Below are 21447 nucleotides of genomic sequence, written 5' to 3' on the forward strand. Positions count from 1 at the left end.
TGAAAGATAAAAAACAAAAGGAGGAAGTGTGAAAAGTGAATGGGCCAAATTGAGGTGCATATGAAGACGTATGCTTTCTTCCAATTCATTAAATCGGGCTAATATGAATCAGGTGAATTGAGTTCTGCTTTTGGAAACTGGGTTAAGAAGGGGTGCACCGTTCCTGGAGGTACTGCAATACCAGGTCAATGCGTGGAGTGGACAGAGCAAGCTCTTTTTCCATCTCCCTGTTCTAAAAATCCATTTAATATATGGTCCCCAGATAGGGGACGTATCAGATATTAAACTGATAAGAACAGATACTACACTTGATCTTAGCCAAAAGGCCGAGAAGCGATAACCAGAATTGGTTTGGGCCTCGAGTGGCACCCTGGCCTATGCCGGACACATCTTAGGGAGAGAGAGCGAGAGGGAGACAAACCCACGCCTACACAAGACATTTTGTCACCCAAGCCAACCCTTGAAAAGGCTGCTTTGCAGAGCCAAAACAAGAAGAATGGTGCGTTTTGCAGCCGCCGCCCACTGCAATGAATCTGAATAACTCCTCCTTTAGGGCGCAAGCAACTCCCCTCCCCCTTGCAGTCTTTCCAATTCACGATACAAAAAGACGGACAGGACAGGTTGCCTGACTTTCCGTCACTGCCACCCTTTGCCATCCTTACCCGTAGAAAGCCCTTTCATCATCCCCAAACCCTAATCTTTTCCCTTTCCTTCCCAGCCCCCAAACCCTGCCCTCTGTACCTTTCTCACCACCCGCTTCCCTTCTCCTGTCATCCCCCTACCACCCGGGAAAAAAAGAGATTGCCCCCTCCTTCCACTAGCCCACCCTCCCACCCAAAGAACAACTTCTTCTGCGCAGCTTGTTTTCTAGGCAGCAGCGCTATTGTGATGTCATCGGGGGGCATTGTGACAAGCCGCCAGTGTTCCGTCTCTTCATGTTGTGCACAGTTCAAACGGAAAATACATCAACAGGCAGACTACAGAAAAGCTTACTATCAAAGGTTAGAGGGGGGCTTTCTCAGAGGGCTTTTTACAGTTTTTCTATTCCCAATTAGCCGTTTAAGTGTACTTATTGAAAGTAGTAATTCTTTCATAGGCCGCCCTTTCTTAGTATTTGACGTTCCTTATATTGCGGTATGAGGCTTCGCAGTAGGTTGCAAACATTCATCACCCATGACTGTCCCCAATTGAGCTCAGAAGCTCAATGTCTATCATGACCTCTCTTTTAGAATGTCCAAGAGCAAGCAAACTATTCCTCCAGGAGAGGGCGCCAACAGACTACTAAAGAGATCATCATTACTCAAAGAAAACCCCAAAAACCAATGCATGATAGGAATAAACAGGTAACTTTCTTTGGAGTGGAAGCGGAGAGATCGCACCAGATGCCAATTCTAGATGTTATCACACCTGTGGTCACTGCAGCAGCAGGTGAATCCACTTTGTCCAAAAGGGATCTATTCCATTCAATTGCAAATGATCTAGATAAGACAGAGAACTGCAGCACGGGGACATAGCCGAGTTGGTCAGGTTGAGTGGTGATGAGTTTGCTATTTGGATGAATAAAGAAAGTCAAAAGTGTGAAAGATAAAAAACAAAAGGAGGAAGTGTGAAAAGTGAATGGGCCAAATTGAGGTGCATATGAAGACGTATGCTTTCTTCCAATTCATTAAATCGGGCTAATATGAATCAGGTGAATTGAGTTCTGCTTTTGGAAACTGGGTTAAGAAGGGGTGCACCGTTCCTGGAGGTACTGCAATACCAGGTCAATGCGTGGAGTGGACAGAGCAAGCTCTTTTTCCATCTCCCTGTTCTAAAAATCCATTTAATATATGGTCCCCAGATAGGGGACGTATCAGATATTAAACTGATAAGAACAGATACTACACTTGATCTTAGCCAAAAGGCCGAGAAGCGATAACCAGAATTGGTTTGGGCCTCGAGTGGCACCCTGGCCTATGCCGGACACATCTTAGGGAGAGAGAGCGAGAGGGAGACAAACCCACGCCTACACAAGACATTTTGTCACCCAAGCCAACCCTTGAAAAGGCTGCTTTGCAGAGCCAAAACAAGAAGAATGGTGCGTTTTGCAGCCGCCGCCCACTGCAATGAATCTGAATAACTCCTCCTTTAGGGCGCAAGCAACTCCCCTCCCCCTTGCAGTCTTTCCAATTCACGATACAAAAAGACGGACAGGACAGGTTGCCTGACTTTCCGTCACTGCCACCCTTTGCCATCCTTACCCGTAGAAAGCCCTTTCATCATCCCCAAACCCTAATCTTTTCCCTTTCCTTCCCAGCCCCCAAACCCTGCCCTCTGTACCTTTCTCACCACCCGCTTCCCTTCTCCTGTCATCCCCCTACCACCCGGGAAAAAAAGAGATTGCCCCCTCCTTCCACTAGCCCACCCTCCCACCCAAAGAACAACTTCTTCTGCGCAGCTTGTTTTCTAGGCAGCAGCGCTATTGTGATGTCATCGGGGGGCATTGTGACAAGCCGCCAGTGTTCCGTCTCTTCATGTTGTGCACAGTTCAAACGGAAAATACATCAACAGGCAGACTACAGAAAAGCTTACTATCAAAGGTTAGAGGGGGGCTTTCTCAGAGGGCTTTTTACAGTTTTTCTATTCCCAATTAGCCGTTTAAGTGTACTTATTGAAAGTAGTAATTCTTTCATAGGCCGCCCTTTCTTAGTATTTGACGTTCCTTATATTGCGGTATGAGGCTTCGCAGTAGGTTGCAAACATTCATCACCCATGACTGTCCCCAATTGAGCTCAGAAGCTCAATGTCTATCATGACCTCTCTTTTAGAATGTCCAAGAGCAAGCAAACTATTCCTCCAGGAGAGGGCGCCAACAGACTACTAAAGAGATCATCATTACTCAAAGAAAACCCCAAAAACCAATGCATGATAGGAATAAACAGGTAACTTTCTTTGGAGTGGAAGCGGAGAGATCGCACCAGATGCCAATTCTAGATGTTATCACACCTGTGGTCACTGCAGCAGCAGGTGAATCCACTTTGTCCAAAAGGGATCTATTCCATTCAATTGCAAATGATCTAGATAAGACAGAGAACTGCAGCACGGGGACATAGCCGAGTTGGTCAGGTTGAGTGGTGATGAGTTTGCTATTTGGATGAATAAAGAAAGTCAAAAGTGTGAAAGATAAAAAACAAAAGGAGGAAGTGTGAAAAGTGAATGGGCCAAATTGAGGTGCATATGAAGACGTATGCTTTCTTCCAATTCATTAAATCGGGCTAATATGAATCAGGTGAATTGAGTTCTGCTTTTGGAAACTGGGTTAAGAAGGGATGCACCGTTCCTGGAGGTACTGCAATACCAGGTCAATGCGTGGAGTGGACAGAGCAAGCTCTTTTTCCATCTCCCTGTTCTAAAAATCCATTTAATATATGGTCCCCAGATAGGGGACGTATCAGATATTAAACTGATAAGAACAGATACTACACTTGATCTTAGCCAAAAGGCCGAGAAGCGATAACCAGAATTGGTTTGGGCCTCGAGTGGCACCCTGGCCTATGCCGGACACATCTTAGGGAGAGAGAGCGAGAGGGAGACAAACCCACGCCTACACAAGACATTTTGTCACCCAAGCCAACCCTTGAAAAGGCTGCTTTGCAGAGCCAAAACAAGAAGAATGGTGCGTTTTGCAGCCGCCGCCCACTGCAATGAATCTGAATAACTCCTCCTTTAGGGCGCAAGCAACTCCCCTCCCCCTTGCAGTCTTTCCAATTCACGATACAAAAAGACGGACAGGACAGGTTGCCTGACTTTCCGTCACTGCCACCCTTTGCCATCCTTACCCGTAGAAAGCCCTTTCATCATCCCCAAACCCTAATCTTTTCCCTTTCCTTCCCAGCCCCCAAACCCTGCCCTCTGTACCTTTCTCACCACCCGCTTCCCTTCTCCTGTCATCCCCCTACCACCCGGGAAAAAAAGAGATTGCCCCCTCCTTCCACTAGCCCACCCTCCCACCCAAAGAACAACTTCTTCTGCGCAGCTTGTTTTCTAGGCAGCAGCGCTATTGTGATGTCATCGGGGGGCATTGTGACAAGCCGCCAGTGTTCCGTCTCTTCATGTTGTGCACAGTTCAAACGGAAAATACATCAACAGGCAGACTACAGAAAAGCTTACTATCAAAGGTTAGAGGGGGGCTTTCTCAGAGGGCTTTTTACAGTTTTTCTATTCCCAATTAGCCGTTTAAGTGTACTTATTGAAAGTAGTAATTCTTTCATAGGCCGCCCTTTCTTAGTATTTGACGTTCCTTATATTGCGGTATGAGGCTTCGCAGTAGGTTGCAAACATTCATCACCCATGACTGTCCCCAATTGAGCTCAGAAGCTCAATGTCTATCATGACCTCTCTTTTAGAATGTCCAAGAGCAAGCAAACTATTCCTCCAGGAGAGGGCGCCAACAGACTACTAAAGAGATCATCATTACTCAAAGAAAACCCCAAAAACCAATGCATGATAGGAATAAACAGGTAACTTTCTTTGGAGTGGAAGCGGAGAGATCGCACCAGATGCCAATTCTAGATGTTATCACACCTGTGGTCACTGCAGCAGCAGGTGAATCCACTTTGTCCAAAAGGGATCTATTCCATTCAATTGCAAATGATCTAGATAAGACAGAGAACTGCAGCACGGGGACATAGCCGAGTTGGTCAGGTTGAGTGGTGATGAGTTTGCTATTTGGATGAATAAAGAAAGTCAAAAGTGTGAAAGATAAAAAACAAAAGGAGGAAGTGTGAAAAGTGAATGGGCCAAATTGAGGTGCATATGAAGACGTATGCTTTCTTCCAATTCATTAAATCGGGCTAATATGAATCAGGTGAATTGAGTTCTGCTTTTGGAAACTGGGTTAAGAAGGGGTGCACCGTTCCTGGAGGTACTGCAATACCAGGTCAATGCGTGGAGTGGACAGAGCAAGCTCTTTTTCCATCTCCCTGTTCTAAAAATCCATTTAATATATGGTCCCCAGATAGGGGACGTATCAGATATTAAACTGATAAGAACAGATACTACACTTGATCTTAGCCAAAAGGCCGAGAAGCGATAACCAGAATTGGTTTGGGCCTCGAGTGGCACCCTGGCCTATGCCGGACACATCTTAGGGAGAGAGAGCGAGAGGGAGACAAACCCACGCCTACACAAGACATTTTGTCACCCAAGCCAACCCTTGAAAAGGCTGCTTTGCAGAGCCAAAACAAGAAGAATGGTGCGTTTTGCAGCCGCCGCCCACTGCAATGAATCTGAATAACTCCTCCTTTAGGGCGCAAGCAACTCCCCTCCCCCTTGCAGTCTTTCCAATTCACGATACAAAAAGACGGACAGGACAGGTTGCCTGACTTTCCGTCACTGCCACCCTTTGCCATCCTTACCCGTAGAAAGCCCTTTCATCATCCCCAAACCCTAATCTTTTCCCTTTCCTTCCCAGCCCCCAAACCCTGCCCTCTGTACCTTTCTCACCACCCGCTTCCCTTCTCCTGTCATCCCCCTACCACCCGGGAAAAAAAGAGATTGCCCCCTCCTTCCACTAGCCCACCCTCCCACCCAAAGAACAACTTCTTCTGCGCAGCTTGTTTTCTAGGCAGCAGCGCTATTGTGATGTCATCGGGGGGCATTGTGACAAGCCGCCAGTGTTCCGTCTCTTCATGTTGTGCACAGTTCAAACGGAAAATACATCAACAGGCAGACTACAGAAAAGCTTACTATCAAAGGTTAGAGGGGGGCTTTCTCAGAGGGCTTTTTACAGTTTTTCTATTCCCAATTAGCCGTTTAAGTGTACTTATTGAAAGTAGTAATTCTTTCATAGGCCGCCCTTTCTTAGTATTTGACGTTCCTTATATTGCGGTATGAGGCTTCGCAGTAGGTTGCAAACATTCATCACCCATGACTGTCCCCAATTGAGCTCAGAAGCTCAATGTCTATCATGACCTCTCTTTTAGAATGTCCAAGAGCAAGCAAACTATTCCTCCAGGAGAGGGCGCCAACAGACTACTAAAGAGATCATCATTACTCAAAGAAAACCCCAAAAACCAATGCATGATAGGAATAAACAGGTAACTTTCTTTGGAGTGGAAGCGGAGAGATCGCACCAGATGCCAATTCTAGATGTTATCACACCTGTGGTCACTGCAGCAGCAGGTGAATCCACTTTGTCCAAAAGGGATCTATTCCATTCAATTGCAAATGATCTAGATAAGACAGAGAACTGCAGCACGGGGACATAGCCGAGTTGGTCAGGTTGAGTGGTGATGAGTTTGCTATTTGGATGAATAAAGAAAGTCAAAAGTGTGAAAGATAAAAAACAAAAGGAGGAAGTGTGAAAAGTGAATGGGCCAAATTGAGGTGCATATGAAGACGTATGCTTTCTTCCAATTCATTAAATCGGGCTAATATGAATCAGGTGAATTGAGTTCTGCTTTTGGAAACTGGGTTAAGAAGGGGTGCACCGTTCCTGGAGATACTGCAATACCAGGTCAATGCGTGGAGTGGACAGAGCAAGCTCTTTTTCCATCTCCCTGTTCTAAAAATCCATTTAATATATGGTCCCCAGATAGGGGACGTATCAGATATTAAACTGATAAGAACAGATACTACACTTGATCTTAGCCAAAAGGCCGAGAAGCGATAACCAGAATTGGTTTGGGCCTCGAGTGGCACCCTGGCCTATGCCGGACACATCTTAGGGAGAGAGAGCGAGAGGGAGACAAACCCACGCCTACACAAGACATTTTGTCACCCAAGCCAACCCTTGAAAAGGCTGCTTTGCAGAGCCAAAACAAGAAGAATGGTGCGTTTTGCAGCCGCCGCCCACTGCAATGAATCTGAATAACTCCTCCTTTAGGGCGCAAGCAACTCCCCTCCCCCTTGCAGTCTTTCCAATTCACGATACAAAAAGACGGACAGGACAGGTTGCCTGACTTTCCGTCACTGCCACCCTTTGCCATCCTTACCCGTAGAAAGCCCTTTCATCATCCCCAAACCCTAATCTTTTCCCTTTCCTTCCCAGCCCCCAAACCCTGCCCTCTGTACCTTTCTCACCACCCGCTTCCCTTCTCCTGTCATCCCCCTACCACCCGGGAAAAAAAGAGATTGCCCCCTCCTTCCACTAGCCCACCCTCCCACCCAAAGAACAACTTCTTCTGCGCAGCTTGTTTTCTAGGCAGCAGCGCTATTGTGATGTCATCGGGGGGCATTGTGACAAGCCGCCAGTGTTCCGTCTCTTCATGTTGTGCACAGTTCAAACGGAAAATACATCAACAGGCAGACTACAGAAAAGCTTACTATCAAAGGTTAGAGGGGGGCTTTCTCAGAGGGCTTTTTACAGTTTTTCTATTCCCAATTAGCCGTTTAAGTGTACTTATTGAAAGTAGTAATTCTTTCATAGGCCGCCCTTTCTTAGTATTTGACGTTCCTTATATTGCGGTATGAGGCTTCGCAGTAGGTTGCAAACATTCATCACCCATGACTGTCCCCAATTGAGCTCAGAAGCTCAATGTCTATCATGACCTCTCTTTTAGAATGTCCAAGAGCAAGCAAACTATTCCTCCAGGAGAGGGCGCCAACAGACTACTAAAGAGATCATCATTACTCAAAGAAAACCCCAAAAACCAATGCATGATAGGAATAAACAGGTAACTTTCTTTGGAGTGGAAGCGGAGAGATCGCACCAGATGCCAATTCTAGATGTTATCACACCTGTGGTCACTGCAGCAGCAGGTGAATCCACTTTGTCCAAAAGGGATCTATTCCATTCAATTGCAAATGATCTAGATAAGACAGAGAACTGCAGCACGGGGACATAGCCGAGTTGGTCAGGTTGAGTGGTGATGAGTTTGCTATTTGGATGAATAAAGAAAGTCAAAAGTGTGAAAGATAAAAAACAAAAGGAGGAAGTGTGAAAAGTGAATGGGCCAAATTGAGGTGCATATGAAGACGTATGCTTTCTTCCAATTCATTAAATCGGGCTAATATGAATCAGGTGAATTGAGTTCTGCTTTTGGAAACTGGGTTAAGAAGGGGTGCACCGTTCCTGGAGGTACTGCAATACCAGGTCAATGCGTGGAGTGGACAGAGCAAGCTCTTTTTCCATCTCCCTGTTCTAAAAATCCATTTAATATATGGTCCCCAGATAGGGGACGTATCAGATATTAAACTGATAAGAACAGATACTACACTTGATCTTAGCCAAAAGGCCGAGAAGCGATAACCAGAATTGGTTTGGGCCTCGAGTGGCACCCTGGCCTATGCCGGACACATCTTAGGGAGAGAGAGCGAGAGGGAGACAAACCCACGCCTACACAAGACATTTTGTCACCCAAGCCAACCCTTGAAAAGGCTGCTTTGCAGAGCCAAAACAAGAAGAATGGTGCGTTTTGCAGCCGCCGCCCACTGCAATGAATCTGAATAACTCCTCCTTTAGGGCGCAAGCAACTCCCCTCCCCCTTGCAGTCTTTCCAATTCACGATACAAAAAGACGGACAGGACAGGTTGCCTGACTTTCCGTCACTGCCACCCTTTGCCATCCTTACCCGTAGAAAGCCCTTTCATCATCCCCAAACCCTAATCTTTTCCCTTTCCTTCCCAGCCCCCAAACCCTGCCCTCTGTACCTTTCTCACCACCCGCTTCCCTTCTCCTGTCATCCCCCTACCACCCGGGAAAAAAAGAGATTGCCCCCTCCTTCCACTAGCCCACCCTCCCACCCAAAGAACAACTTCTTCTGCGCAGCTTGTTTTCTAGGCAGCAGCGCTATTGTGATGTCATCGGGGGGCATTGTGACAAGCCGCCAGTGTTCCGTCTCTTCATGTTGTGCACAGTTCAAACGGAAAATACATCAACAGGCAGACTACAGAAAAGCTTACTATCAAAGGTTAGAGGGGGGCTTTCTCAGAGGGCTTTTTACAGTTTTTCTATTCCCAATTAGCCGTTTAAGTGTACTTATTGAAAGTAGTAATTCTTTCATAGGCCGCCCTTTCTTAGTATTTGACGTTCCTTATATTGCGGTATGAGGCTTCGCAGTAGGTTGCAAACATTCATCACCCATGACTGTCCCCAATTGAGCTCAGAAGCTCAATGTCTATCATGACCTCTCTTTTAGAATGTCCAAGAGCAAGCAAACTATTCCTCCAGGAGAGGGCGCCAACAGACTACTAAAGAGATCATCATTACTCAAAGAAAACCCCAAAAACCAATGCATGATAGGAATAAACAGGTAACTTTCTTTGGAGTGGAAGCGGAGAGATCGCACCAGATGCCAATTCTAGATGTTATCACACCTGTGGTCACTGCAGCAGCAGGTGAATCCACTTTGTCCAAAAGGGATCTATTCCATTCAATTGCAAATGATCTAGATAAGACAGAGAACTGCAGCACGGGGACATAGCCGAGTTGGTCAGGTTGAGTGGTGATGAGTTTGCTATTTGGATGAATAAAGAAAGTCAAAAGTGTGAAAGATAAAAAACAAAAGGAGGAAGTGTGAAAAGTGAATGGGCCAAATTGAGGTGCATATGAAGACGTATGCTTTCTTCCAATTCATTAAATCGGGCTAATATGAATCAGGTGAATTGAGTTCTGCTTTTGGAAACTGGGTTAAGAAGGGGTGCACCGTTCCTGGAGGTACTGCAATACCAGGTCAATGCGTGGAGTGGACAGAGCAAGCTCTTTTTCCATCTCCCTGTTCTAAAAATCCATTTAATATATGGTCCCCAGATAGGGGACGTATCAGATATTAAACTGATAAGAACAGATACTACACTTGATCTTAGCCAAAAGGCCGAGAAGCGATAACCAGAATTGGTTTGGGCCTCGAGTGGCACCCTGGCCTATGCCGGACACATCTTAGGGAGAGAGAGCGAGAGGGAGACAAACCCACGCCTACACAAGACATTTTGTCACCCAAGCCAACCCTTGAAAAGGCTGCTTTGCAGAGCCAAAACAAGAAGAATGGTGCGTTTTGCAGCCGCCGCCCACTGCAATGAATCTGAATAACTCCTCCTTTAGGGCGCAAGCAACTCCCCTCCCCCTTGCAGTCTTTCCAATTCACGATACAAAAAGACGGACAGGACAGGTTGCCTGACTTTCCGTCACTGCCACCCTTTGCCATCCTTACCCGTAGAAAGCCCTTTCATCATCCCCAAACCCTAATCTTTTCCCTTTCCTTCCCAGCCCCCAAACCCTGCCCTCTGTACCTTTCTCACCACCCGCTTCCCTTCTCCTGTCATCCCCCTACCACCCGGGAAAAAAAGAGATTGCCCCCTCCTTCCACTAGCCCACCCTCCCACCCAAAGAACAACTTCTTCTGCGCAGCTTGTTTTCTAGGCAGCAGCGCTATTGTGATGTCATCGGGGGGCATTGTGACAAGCCGCCAGTGTTCCGTCTCTTCATGTTGTGCACAGTTCAAACGGAAAATACATCAACAGGCAGACTACAGAAAAGCTTACTATCAAAGGTTAGAGGGGGGCTTTCTCAGAGGGCTTTTTACAGTTTTTCTATTCCCAATTAGCCGTTTAAGTGTACTTATTGAAAGTAGTAATTCTTTCATAGGCCGCCCTTTCTTAGTATTTGACGTTCCTTATATTGCGGTATGAGGCTTCGCAGTAGGTTGCAAACATTCATCACCCATGACTGTCCCCAATTGAGCTCAGAAGCTCAATGTCTATCATGACCTCTCTTTTAGAATGTCCAAGAGCAAGCAAACTATTCCTCCAGGAGAGGGCGCCAACAGACTACTAAAGAGATCATCATTACTCAAAGAAAACCCCAAAAACCAATGCATGATAGGAATAAACAGGTAACTTTCTTTGGAGTGGAAGCGGAGAGATCGCACCAGATGCCAATTCTAGATGTTATCACACCTGTGGTCACTGCAGCAGCAGGTGAATCCACTTTGTCCAAAAGGGATCTATTCCATTCAATTGCAAATGATCTAGATAAGACAGAGAACTGCAGCACGGGGACATAGCCGAGTTGGTCAGGTTGAGTGGTGATGAGTTTGCTATTTGGATGAATAAAGAAAGTCAAAAGTGTGAAAGATAAAAAACAAAAGGAGGAAGTGTGAAAAGTGAATGGGCCAAATTGAGGTGCATATGAAGACGTATGCTTTCTTCCAATTCATTAAATCGGGCTAATATGAATCAGGTGAATTGAGTTCTGCTTTTGGAAACTGGGTTAAGAAGGGGTGCACCGTTCCTGGAGGTACTGCAATACCAGGTCAATGCGTGGAGTGGACAGAGCAAGCTCTTTTTCCATCTCCCTGTTCTAAAAATCCATTTAATATATGGTCCCCAGATAGGGGACGTATCAGATATTAAACTGATAAGAACAGATACTACACTTGATCTTAGCCAAAAGGCCGAGAAGCGATAACCAGAATTGGTTTGGGCCTCGAGTGGCACCCTGGCCTATGCCGGACACATCTTAGGGAGAGAGAGCGAGAGGGAGACAAACCCACGCCTACACAAGACATTTTGTCACCCAAGCCAACCCTTGAAAAGGCTGCTTTGCAGAGCCAAAACAAGAAGAATGGTGCGTTTTGCAGCCGCCGCCCACTGCAATGAATCTGAATAACTCCTCCTTTAGGGCGCAAGCAACTCCCCTCCCCCTTGCAGTCTTTCCAATTCACGATACAAAAAGACGGACAGGACAGGTTGCCTGACTTTCCGTCACTGCCACCCTTTGCCATCCTTACCCGTAGAAAGCCCTTTCATCATCCCCAAACCCTAATCTTTTCCCTTTCCTTCCCAGCCCCCAAACCCTGCCCTCTGTACCTTTCTCACCACCCGCTTCCCTTCTCCTGTCATCCCCCTACCACCCGGGAAAAAAAGAGATTGCCCCCTCCTTCCACTAGCCCACCCTCCCACCCAAAGAACAACTTCTTCTGCGCAGCTTGTTTTCTAGGCAGCAGCGCTATTGTGATGTCATCGGGGGGCATTGTGACAAGCCGCCAGTGTTCCGTCTCTTCATGTTGTGCACAGTTCAAACGGAAAATACATCAACAGGCAGACTACAGAAAAGCTTACTATCAAAGGTTAGAGGGGGGCTTTCTCAGAGGGCTTTTTACAGTTTTTCTATTCCCAATTAGCCGTTTAAGTGTACTTATTGAAAGTAGTAATTCTTTCATAGGCCGCCCTTTCTTAGTATTTGACGTTCCTTATATTGCGGTATGAGGCTTCGCAGTAGGTTGCAAACATTCATCACCCATGACTGTCCCCAATTGAGCTCAGAAGCTCAATGTCTATCATGACCTCTCTTTTAGAATGTCCAAGAGCAAGCAAACTATTCCTCCAGGAGAGGGCGCCAACAGACTACTAAAGAGATCATCATTACTCAAAGAAAACCCCAAAAACCAATGCATGATAGGAATAAACAGGTAACTTTCTTTGGAGTGGAAGCGGAGAGATCGCACCAGATGCCAATTCTAGATGTTATCACACCTGTGGTCACTGCAGCAGCAGGTGAATCCACTTTGTCCAAAAGGGATCTATTCCATTCAATTGCAAATGATCTAGATAAGACAGAGAACTGCAGCACGGGGACATAGCCGAGTTGGTCAGGTTGAGTGGTGATGAGTTTGCTATTTGGATGAATAAAGAAAGTCAAAAGTGTGAAAGATAAAAAACAAAAGGAGGAAGTGTGAAAAGTGAATGGGCCAAATTGAGGTGCATATGAAGACGTATGCTTTCTTCCAATTCATTAAATCGGGCTAATATGAATCAGGTGAATTGAGTTCTGCTTTTGGAAACTGGGTTAAGAAGGGGTGCACCGTTCCTGGAGGTACTGCAATACCAGGTCAATGCGTGGAGTGGACAGAGCAAGCTCTTTTTCCATCTCCCTGTTCTAAAAATCCATTTAATATATGGTCCCCAGATAGGGGACGTATCAGATATTAAACTGATAAGAACAGATACTACACTTGATCTTAGCCAAAAGGCCGAGAAGCGATAACCAGAATTGGTTTGGGCCTCGAGTGGCACCCTGGCCTATGCCGGACACATCTTAGGGAGAGAGAGCGAGAGGGAGACAAACCCACGCCTACACAAGACATTTTGTCACCCAAGCCAACCCTTGAAAAGGCTGCTTTGCAGAGCCAAAACAAGAAGAATGGTGCGTTTTGCAGCCGCCGCCCACTGCAATGAATCTGAATAACTCCTCCTTTAGGGCGCAAGCAACTCCCCTCCCCCTTGCAGTCTTTCCAATTCACGATACAAAAAGACGGACAGGACAGGTTGCCTGACTTTCCGTCACTGCCACCCTTTGCCATCCTTACCCGTAGAAAGCCCTTTCATCATCCCCAAACCCTAATCTTTTCCCTTTCCTTCCCAGCCCCCAAACCCTGCCCTCTGTACCTTTCTCACCACCCGCTTCCCTTCTCCTGTCATCCCCCTACCACCCGGGAAAAAAAGAGATTGCCCCCTCCTTCCACTAGCCCACCCTCCCACCCAAAGAACAACTTCTTCTGCGCAGCTTGTTTTCTAGGCAGCAGCGCTATTGTGATGTCATCGGGGGGCATTGTGACAAGCCGCCAGTGTTCCGTCTCTTCATGTTGTGCACAGTTCAAACGGAAAATACATCAACAGGCAGACTACAGAAAAGCTTACTATCAAAGGTTAGAGGGGGGCTTTCTCAGAGGGCTTTTTACAGTTTTTCTATTCCCAATTAGCCGTTTAAGTGTACTTATTGAAAGTAGTAATTCTTTCATAGGCCGCCCTTTCTTAGTATTTGACGTTCCTTATATTGCGGTATGAGGCTTCGCAGTAGGTTGCAAACATTCATCACCCATGACTGTCCCCAATTGAGCTCAGAAGCTCAATGTCTATCATGACCTCTCTTTTAGAATGTCCAAGAGCAAGCAAACTATTCCTCCAGGAGAGGGCGCCAACAGACTACTAAAGAGATCATCATTACTCAAAGAAAACCCCAAAAACCAATGCATGATAGGAATAAACAGGTAACTTTCTTTGGAGTGGAAGCGGAGAGATCGCACCAGATGCCAATTCTAGATGTTATCACACCTGTGGTCACTGCAGCAGCAGGTGAATCCACTTTGTCCAAAAGGGATCTATTCCATTCAATTGCAAATGATCTAGATAAGACAGAGAACTGCAGCACGGGGACATAGCCGAGTTGGTCAGGTTGAGTGGTGATGAGTTTGCTATTTGGATGAATAAAGAAAGTCAAAAGTGTGAAAGATAAAAAACAAAAGGAGGAAGTGTGAAAAGTGAATGGGCCAAATTGAGGTGCATATGAAGACGTATGCTTTCTTCCAATTCATTAAATCGGGCTAATATGAATCAGGTGAATTGAGTTCTGCTTTTGGAAACTGGGTTAAGAAGGGGTGCACCGTTCCTGGAGGTACTGCAATACCAGGTCAATGCGTGGAGTGGACAGAGCAAGCTCTTTTTCCATCTCCCTGTTCTAAAAATCCATTTAATATATGGTCCCCAGATAGGGGACGTATCAGATATTAAACTGATAAGAACAGATACTACACTTGATCTTAGCCAAAAGGCCGAGAAGCGATAACCAGAATTGGTTTGGGCCTCGAGTGGCACCCTGGCCTATGCCGGACACATCTTAGGGAGAGAGAGCGAGAGGGAGACAAACCCACGCCTACACAAGACATTTTGTCACCCAAGCCAACCCTTGAAAAGGCTGCTTTGCAGAGCCAAAACAAGAAGAATGGTGCGTTTTGCAGCCGCCGCCCACTGCAATGAATCTGAATAACTCCTCCTTTAGGGCGCAAGCAACTCCCCTCCCCCTTGCAGTCTTTCCAATTCACGATACAAAAAGACGGACAGGACAGGTTGCCTGACTTTCCGTCACTGCCACCCTTTGCCATCCTTACCCGTAGAAAGCCCTTTCATCATCCCCAAACCCTAATCTTTTCCCTTTCCTTCCCAGCCCCCAAACCCTGCCCTCTGTACCTTTCTCACCACCCGCTTCCCTTCTCCTGTCATCCCCCTACCACCCGGGAAAAAAAGAGATTGCCCCCTCCTTCCACTAGCCCACCCTCCCACCCAAAGAACAACTTCTTCTGCGCAGCTTGTTTTCTAGGCAGCAGCGCTATTGTGATGTCATCGGGGGGCATTGTGACAAGCCGCCAGTGTTCCGTCTCTTCATGTTGTGCACAGTTCAAACGGAAAATACATCAACAGGCAGACTACAGAAAAGCTTACTATCAAAGGTTAGAGGGGGGCTTTCTCAGAGGGCTTTTTACAGTTTTTCTATTCCCAATTAGCCGTTTAAGTGTACTTATTGAAAGTAGTAATTCTTTCATAGGCCGCCCTTTCTTAGTATTTGACGTTCCTTATATTGCGGTATGAGGCTTCGCAGTAGGTTGCAAACATTCATCACCCATGACTGTCCCCAATTGAGCTCAGAAGCTCAATGTCTATCATGACCTCTCTTTTAGAATGTCCAAGAGCAAGCAAACTATTCCTCCAGGAGAGGGCGCCAACAGACTACTAAAGAGATCATCATTACTCAAAGAAAACCCCAAAAACCAATGCATGATAGGAATAAACAGGTAACTTTCTTTGGAGTGGAAGCGGAGAGATCGCACCAGATGCCAATTCTAGATGTTATCACACCTGTGGTCACTGCAGCAGCAGGTGAATCCACTTTGTCCAAAAGGGATCTATTCCATTCAATTGCAAATGATCTAGATAAGACAGAGAACTGCAGCACGGGGACATAGCCGAGTTGGTCAGGTTGAGTGGTGATGAGTTTGCTATTTGGATGAATAAAGAAAGTCAAAAGTGTGAAAGATAAAAAACAAAAGGAGGAAGTGTGAAAAGTGAATGGGCCAAATTGAGGTGCATATGAAGACGTATGCTTTCTTCCAATTCATTAAATCGGGCTAATATGAATCAGGTGAATTGAGTTCTGCTTTTGGAAACTGGGTTAAGAAGGGGTGCACCGTTCCTGGAGGTACTGCAATACCAGGTCAATGCGTGGAGTGGACAGAGCAAGCTCTTTTTCCATCTCCCTGTTCTAAAAATCCATTTAATATATGGTCCCCAGATAGGGGACGTATCAGATATTAAACTGATAAGAACAGATACTACACTTGATCTTAGCCAAAAGGCCGAGAAGCGATAACCAGAATTGGTTTGGGCCTCGAGTGGCACCCTGGCCTATGCCGGACACATCTTAGGGAGAGAGAGCGAGAGGGAGACAAACCCACGCCTACACAAGACATTTTGTCACCCAAGCCAACCCTTGAAAAGGCTGCTTTGCAGAGCCAAAACAAGAAGAATGGTGCGTTTTGCAGCCGCCGCCCACTGCAATGAATCTGAATAACTCCTCCTTTAGGGCGCAAGCAACTCCCCTCCCCCTTGCAGTCTTTCCAATTCACGATACAAAAAGACGGACAGGACAGGTTGCCTGACTTTCCGTCACTGCCACCCTTTGCCATCCTTACCCGTAGAAAGCCCTTTCATCATCCCCAAACCCTAATCTTTTCCCTTTCCTTCCCAGCCCCCAAACCCTGCCCTCTGTACCTTTCTCACCACCCGCTTCCCTTCTCCTGTCATCCCCCTACCACCCGGGAAAAAAAGAGATTGCCCCCTCCTTCCACTAGCCCACCCTCCCACCCAAAGAACAACTTCTTCTGCGCAGCTTGTTTTCTAGGCAGCAGCGCTATTGTGATGTCATCGGGGGGCATTGTGACAAGCCGCCAGTGTTCCGTCTCTTCATGTTGTGCACAGTTCAAACGGAAAATACATCAACAGGCAGACTACAGAAAAGCTTACTATCAAAGGTTAGAGGGGGGCTTTCTCAGAGGGCTTTTTACAGTTTTTCTATTCCCAATTAGCCGTTTAAGTGTACTTATTGAAAGTAGTAATTCTTTCATAGGCCGCCCTTTCTTAGTATTTGACGTTCCTTATATTGCGGTATGAGGCTTCGCAGTAGGTTGCAAACATTCATCACCCATGACTGTCCCCAATTGAGCTCAGAAGCTCAATGTCTATCATGACCTCTCTTTTAGAATGTCCAAGAGCAAGCAAACTATTCCTCCAGGAGAGGGCGCCAACAGACTACTAAAGAGATCATCATTACTCAAAGAAAACCCCAAAAACCAATGCATGATAGGAATAAACAGGTAACTTTCTTTGGAGTGGAAGCGGAGAGATCGCACCAGATGCCAATTCTAGATGTTATCACACCTGTGGTCACTGCAGCAGCAGGTGAATCCACTTTGTCCAAAAGGGATCTATTCCATTCAATTGCAAATGATCTAGATAAGACAGAGAACTGCAGCACGGGGACATAGCCGAGTTGGTCAGGTTGAGTGGTGATGAGTTTGCTATTTGGATGAATAAAGAAAGTCAAAAGTGTGAAAGATAAAAAACAAAAGGAGGAAGTGTGAAAAGTGAATGGGCCAAATTGAGGTGCATATGAAGACGTATGCTTTCTTCCAATTCATTAAATCGGGCTAATATGAATCAGGTGAATTGAGTTCTGCTTTTGGAAACTGGGTTAAGAAGGGGTGCACCGTTCCTGGAGGTACTGCAATACCAGGTCAATGCGTGGAGTGGACAGAGCAAGCTCTTTTTCCATCTCCCTGTTCTAAAAATCCATTTAATATATGGTCCCCAGATAGGGGACGTATCAGATATTAAACTGATAAGAACAGATACTACACTTGATCTTAGCCAAAAGGCCGAGAAGCGATAACCAGAATTGGTTTGGGCCTCGAGTGGCACCCTGGCCTATGCCGGACACATCTTAGGGAGAGAGAGCGAGAGGGAGACAAACCCACGCCTACACAAGACATTTTGTCACCCAAGCCAACCCTTGAAAAGGCTGCTTTGCAGAGCCAAAACAAGAAGAATGGTGCGTTTTGCAGCCGCCGCCCACTGCAATGAATCTGAATAACTCCTCCTTTAGGGCGCAAGCAACTCCCCTCCCCCTTGCAGTCTTTCCAATTCACGATACAAAAAGACGGACAGGACAGGTTGCCTGACTTTCCGTCACTGCCACCCTTTGCCATCCTTACCCGTAGAAAGCCCTTTCATCATCCCCAAACCCTAATCTTTTCCCTTTCCTTCCCAGCCCCCAAACCCTGCCCTCTGTACCTTTCTCACCACCCGCTTCCCTTCTCCTGTCATCCCCCTACCACCCGGGAAAAAAAGAGATTGCCCCCTCCTTCCACTAGCCCACCCTCCCACCCAAAGAACAACTTCTTCTGCGCAGCTTGTTTTCTAGGCAGCAGCGCTATTGTGATGTCATCGGGGGGCATTGTGACAAGCCGCCAGTGTTCCGTCTCTTCATGTTGTGCACAGTTCAAACGGAAAATACATCAACAGGCAGACTACAGAAAAGCTTACTATCAAAGGTTAGAGGGGGGCTTTCTCAGAGGGCTTTTTACAGTTTTTCTATTCCCAATTAGCCGTTTAAGTGTACTTATTGAAAGTAGTAATTCTTTCATAGGCCGCCCTTTCTTAGTATTTGACGTTCCTTATATTGCGGTATGAGGCTTCGCAGTAGGTTGCAAACATTCATCACCCATGACTGTCCCCAATTGAGCTCAGAAGCTCAATGTCTATCATGACCTCTCTTTTAGAATGTCCAAGAGCAAGCAAACTATTCCTCCAGGAGAGGGCGCCAACAGACTACTAAAGAGATCATCATTACTCAAAGAAAACCCCAAAAACCAATGCATGATAGGAATAAACAGGTAACTTTCTTTGGAGTGGAAGCGGAGAGATCGCACCAGATGCCAATTCTAGATGTTATCACACCTGTGGTCACTGCAGCAGCAGGTGAATCCACTTTGTCCAAAAGGGATCTATTCCATTCAATTGCAAATGATCTAGATAAGACAGAGAACTGCAGCACGGGGACATAGCCGAGTTGGTCAGGTTGAGTGGTGATGAGTTTGCTATTTGGATGAATAAAGAAAGTCAAAAGTGTGAAAGATAAAAAACAAAAGGAGGAAGTGTGAAAAGTGAATGGGCCAAATTGAGGTGCATATGAAGACGTATGCTTTCTTCCAATTCATTAAATCGGGCTAATATGAATCAGGTGAATTGAGTTCTGCTTTTGGAAACTGGGTTAAGAAGGGGTGCACCGTTCCTGGAGGTACTGCAATACCAGGTCAATGCGTGGAGTGGACAGAGCAAGCTCTTTTTCCATCTCCCTGTTCTAAAAATCCATTTAATATATGGTCCCCAGATAGGGGACGTATCAGATATTAAACTGATAAGAACAGATACTACACTTGATCTTAGCCAAAAGGCCGAGAAGCGATAACCAGAATTGGTTTGGGCCTCGAGTGGCACCCTGGCCTATGCCGGACACATCTTAGGGAGAGAGAGCGAGAGGGAGACAAACCCACGCCTACACAAGACATTTTGTCACCCAAGCCAACCCTTGAAAAGGCTGCTTTGCAGAGCCAAAACAAGAAGAATGGTGCGTTTTGCAGCCGCCGCCCACTGCAATGAATCTGAATAACTCCTCCTTTAGGGCGCAAGCAACTCCCCTCCCCCTTGCAGTCTTTCCAATTCACGATACAAAAAGACGGACAGGACAGGTTGCCTGACTTTCCGTCACTGCCACCCTTTGCCATCCTTACCCGTAGAAAGCCCTTTCATCATCCCCAAACCCTAATCTTTTCCCTTTCCTTCCCAGCCCCCAAACCCTGCCCTCTGTACCTTTCTCACCACCCGCTTCCCTTCTCCTGTCATCCCCCTACCACCCGGGAAAAAAAGAGATTGCCCCCTCCTTCCACTAGCCCACCCTCCCACCCAAAGAACAACTTCTTCTGCGCAGCTTGTTTTCTAGGCAGCAGCGCTATTGTGATGTCATCGGGGGGCATTGTGACAAGCCGCCAGTGTTCCGTCTCTTCATGTTGTGCACAGTTCAAACGGAAAATACATCAACAGGCAGACTACAGAAAAGCTTACTATCAAAGGTTAGAGGGGGGCTTTCTCAGAGGGCTTTTTACAGTTTTTCTATTCCCAATTAGCCGTTTAAGTGTACTTATTGAAAGTAGTAATTCTTTCATAGGCCGCCCTTTCTTAGTATTTGACGTTCCTTATATTGCGGTATGAGGCTTCGCAGTAGGTTGCAAACATTCATCACCCATGACTGTCCCCAATTGAGCTCAGAAGCTCAATGTCTATCATGACCTCTCTTTTAGAATGTCCAAGAGCAAGCAAACTATTCCTCCAGGAGAGGGCGCCAACAGACTACTAAAGAGATCATCATTACTCAAAGAAAACCCCAAAAACCAATGCATGATAGGAATAAACAGGTAACTTTCTTTGGAGTGGAAGCGGAGAGATCGCACCAGATGCCAATTCTAGATGTTATCACACCTGTGGTCACTGCAGCAGCAGGTGAATCCACTTTGTCCAAAAGGGATCTATTCCATTCAATTGCAAATGATCTAGATAAGACAGAGAACTGCAGCACGGGGACATAGCCGAGTTGGTCAGGTTGAGTGGTGATGAGTTTGCTATTTGGATGAATAAAGAAAGTCAAAAGTGTGAAAGATAAAAAACAAAAGGAGGAAGTGTGAAAAGTGAATGGGCCAAATTGAGGTGCATATGAAGACGTATGCTTTCTTCCAATTCATTAAATCGGGCTAATATGAATCAGGTGAATTGAGTTCTGCTTTTGGAAACTGGGTTAAGAAGGGGTGCACCGTTCCTGGAGGTACTGCAATACCAGGTCAATGCGTGGAGTGGACAGAGCAAGCTCTTTTTCCATCTCCCTGTTCTAAAAATCCATTTAATATATGGTCCCCAGATAGGGGACGTATCAGATATTAAACTGATAAGAACAGATACTACACTTGATCTTAGCCAAAAGGCCGAGAAGCGATAACCAGAATTGGTTTGGGCCTCGAGTGGCACCCTGGCCTATGCCGGACACATCTTAGGGAGAGAGAGCGAGAGGGAGACAAACCCACGCCTACACAAGACATTTTGTCACCCAAGCCAACCCTTGAAAAGGCTGCTTTGCAGAGCCAAAACAAGAAGAATGGTGCGTTTTGCAGCCGCCGCCCACTGCAATGAATCTGAATAACTCCTCCTTTAGGGCGCAAGCAACTCCCCTCCCCCTTGCAGTCTTTCCAATTCACGATACAAAAAGACGGACAGGACAGGTTGCCTGACTTTCCGTCACTGCCACCCTTTGCCATCCTTACCCGTAGAAAGCCCTTTCATCATCCCCAAACCCTAATCTTTTCCCTTTCCTTCCCAGCCCCCAAACCCTGCCCTCTGTACCTTTCTCACCACCCGCTTCCCTTCTCCTGTCATCCCCCTACCACCCGGGAAAAAAAGAGATTGCCCCCTCCTTCCACTAGCCCACCCTCCCACCCAAAGAACAACTTCTTCTGCGCAGCTTGTTTTCTAGGCAGCAGCGCTATTGTGATGTCATCGGGGGGCATTGTGACAAGCCGCCAGTGTTCCGTCTCT

At 46.4% G+C, this 21447-nt stretch overlaps 14 non-coding genes across 14 annotated transcripts; all 14 read right to left on the reverse strand.

The window, feature by feature from the left end:
• Positions 1 to 147: 147 nt before the first annotated feature.
• Positions 148 to 338, reverse strand: LOC142271011 (U2 spliceosomal RNA). Its single transcript, XR_012736202.1, has one exon. It is a non-coding gene; the product is annotated as a U2 spliceosomal RNA (small nuclear RNA).
• Positions 339 to 1725: 1387 nt separating this feature from the next.
• LOC142271013 (U2 spliceosomal RNA) lies at positions 1726 to 1916 on the reverse strand. Its single transcript, XR_012736204.1, has one exon. It is a non-coding gene; the product is annotated as a U2 spliceosomal RNA (small nuclear RNA).
• A 1387-nt stretch (positions 1917 to 3303) lies between these two features.
• On the reverse strand, positions 3304 to 3494 carry LOC142271027 (U2 spliceosomal RNA). The gene has a single exon (XR_012736217.1). It is a non-coding gene; the product is annotated as a U2 spliceosomal RNA (small nuclear RNA).
• Positions 3495 to 4881: 1387 nt separating this feature from the next.
• On the reverse strand, positions 4882 to 5072 carry LOC142271014 (U2 spliceosomal RNA). Its single transcript, XR_012736205.1, has one exon. It is a non-coding gene; the product is annotated as a U2 spliceosomal RNA (small nuclear RNA).
• Positions 5073 to 6459: 1387 nt separating this feature from the next.
• LOC142271026 (U2 spliceosomal RNA) lies at positions 6460 to 6650 on the reverse strand. The gene has a single exon (XR_012736216.1). It is a non-coding gene; the product is annotated as a U2 spliceosomal RNA (small nuclear RNA).
• A 1387-nt stretch (positions 6651 to 8037) lies between these two features.
• On the reverse strand, positions 8038 to 8228 carry LOC142271015 (U2 spliceosomal RNA). Its single transcript, XR_012736206.1, has one exon. It is a non-coding gene; the product is annotated as a U2 spliceosomal RNA (small nuclear RNA).
• Positions 8229 to 9615: 1387 nt separating this feature from the next.
• LOC142271016 (U2 spliceosomal RNA) lies at positions 9616 to 9806 on the reverse strand. Its single transcript, XR_012736207.1, has one exon. It is a non-coding gene; the product is annotated as a U2 spliceosomal RNA (small nuclear RNA).
• Positions 9807 to 11193: 1387 nt separating this feature from the next.
• LOC142271018 (U2 spliceosomal RNA) lies at positions 11194 to 11384 on the reverse strand. The gene has a single exon (XR_012736208.1). It is a non-coding gene; the product is annotated as a U2 spliceosomal RNA (small nuclear RNA).
• A 1387-nt stretch (positions 11385 to 12771) lies between these two features.
• On the reverse strand, positions 12772 to 12962 carry LOC142271019 (U2 spliceosomal RNA). Its single transcript, XR_012736209.1, has one exon. It is a non-coding gene; the product is annotated as a U2 spliceosomal RNA (small nuclear RNA).
• A 1387-nt stretch (positions 12963 to 14349) lies between these two features.
• LOC142271020 (U2 spliceosomal RNA) lies at positions 14350 to 14540 on the reverse strand. Its single transcript, XR_012736210.1, has one exon. It is a non-coding gene; the product is annotated as a U2 spliceosomal RNA (small nuclear RNA).
• A 1387-nt stretch (positions 14541 to 15927) lies between these two features.
• LOC142271021 (U2 spliceosomal RNA) lies at positions 15928 to 16118 on the reverse strand. The gene has a single exon (XR_012736211.1). It is a non-coding gene; the product is annotated as a U2 spliceosomal RNA (small nuclear RNA).
• A 1387-nt stretch (positions 16119 to 17505) lies between these two features.
• Positions 17506 to 17696, reverse strand: LOC142271022 (U2 spliceosomal RNA). The gene has a single exon (XR_012736212.1). It is a non-coding gene; the product is annotated as a U2 spliceosomal RNA (small nuclear RNA).
• A 1387-nt stretch (positions 17697 to 19083) lies between these two features.
• Positions 19084 to 19274, reverse strand: LOC142271023 (U2 spliceosomal RNA). Its single transcript, XR_012736213.1, has one exon. It is a non-coding gene; the product is annotated as a U2 spliceosomal RNA (small nuclear RNA).
• Positions 19275 to 20661: 1387 nt separating this feature from the next.
• On the reverse strand, positions 20662 to 20852 carry LOC142271025 (U2 spliceosomal RNA). The gene has a single exon (XR_012736215.1). It is a non-coding gene; the product is annotated as a U2 spliceosomal RNA (small nuclear RNA).
• Between the last annotated feature and the right edge of the window lie 595 nt (positions 20853 to 21447).

Source organism: Anomaloglossus baeobatrachus, unplaced genomic scaffold (genome assembly GCF_048569485.1).
Source record: "Anomaloglossus baeobatrachus isolate aAnoBae1 unplaced genomic scaffold, aAnoBae1.hap1 Scaffold_3335, whole genome shotgun sequence".
Classification (NCBI taxonomy): Eukaryota; Metazoa; Chordata; class Amphibia; order Anura; family Aromobatidae; genus Anomaloglossus; species Anomaloglossus baeobatrachus.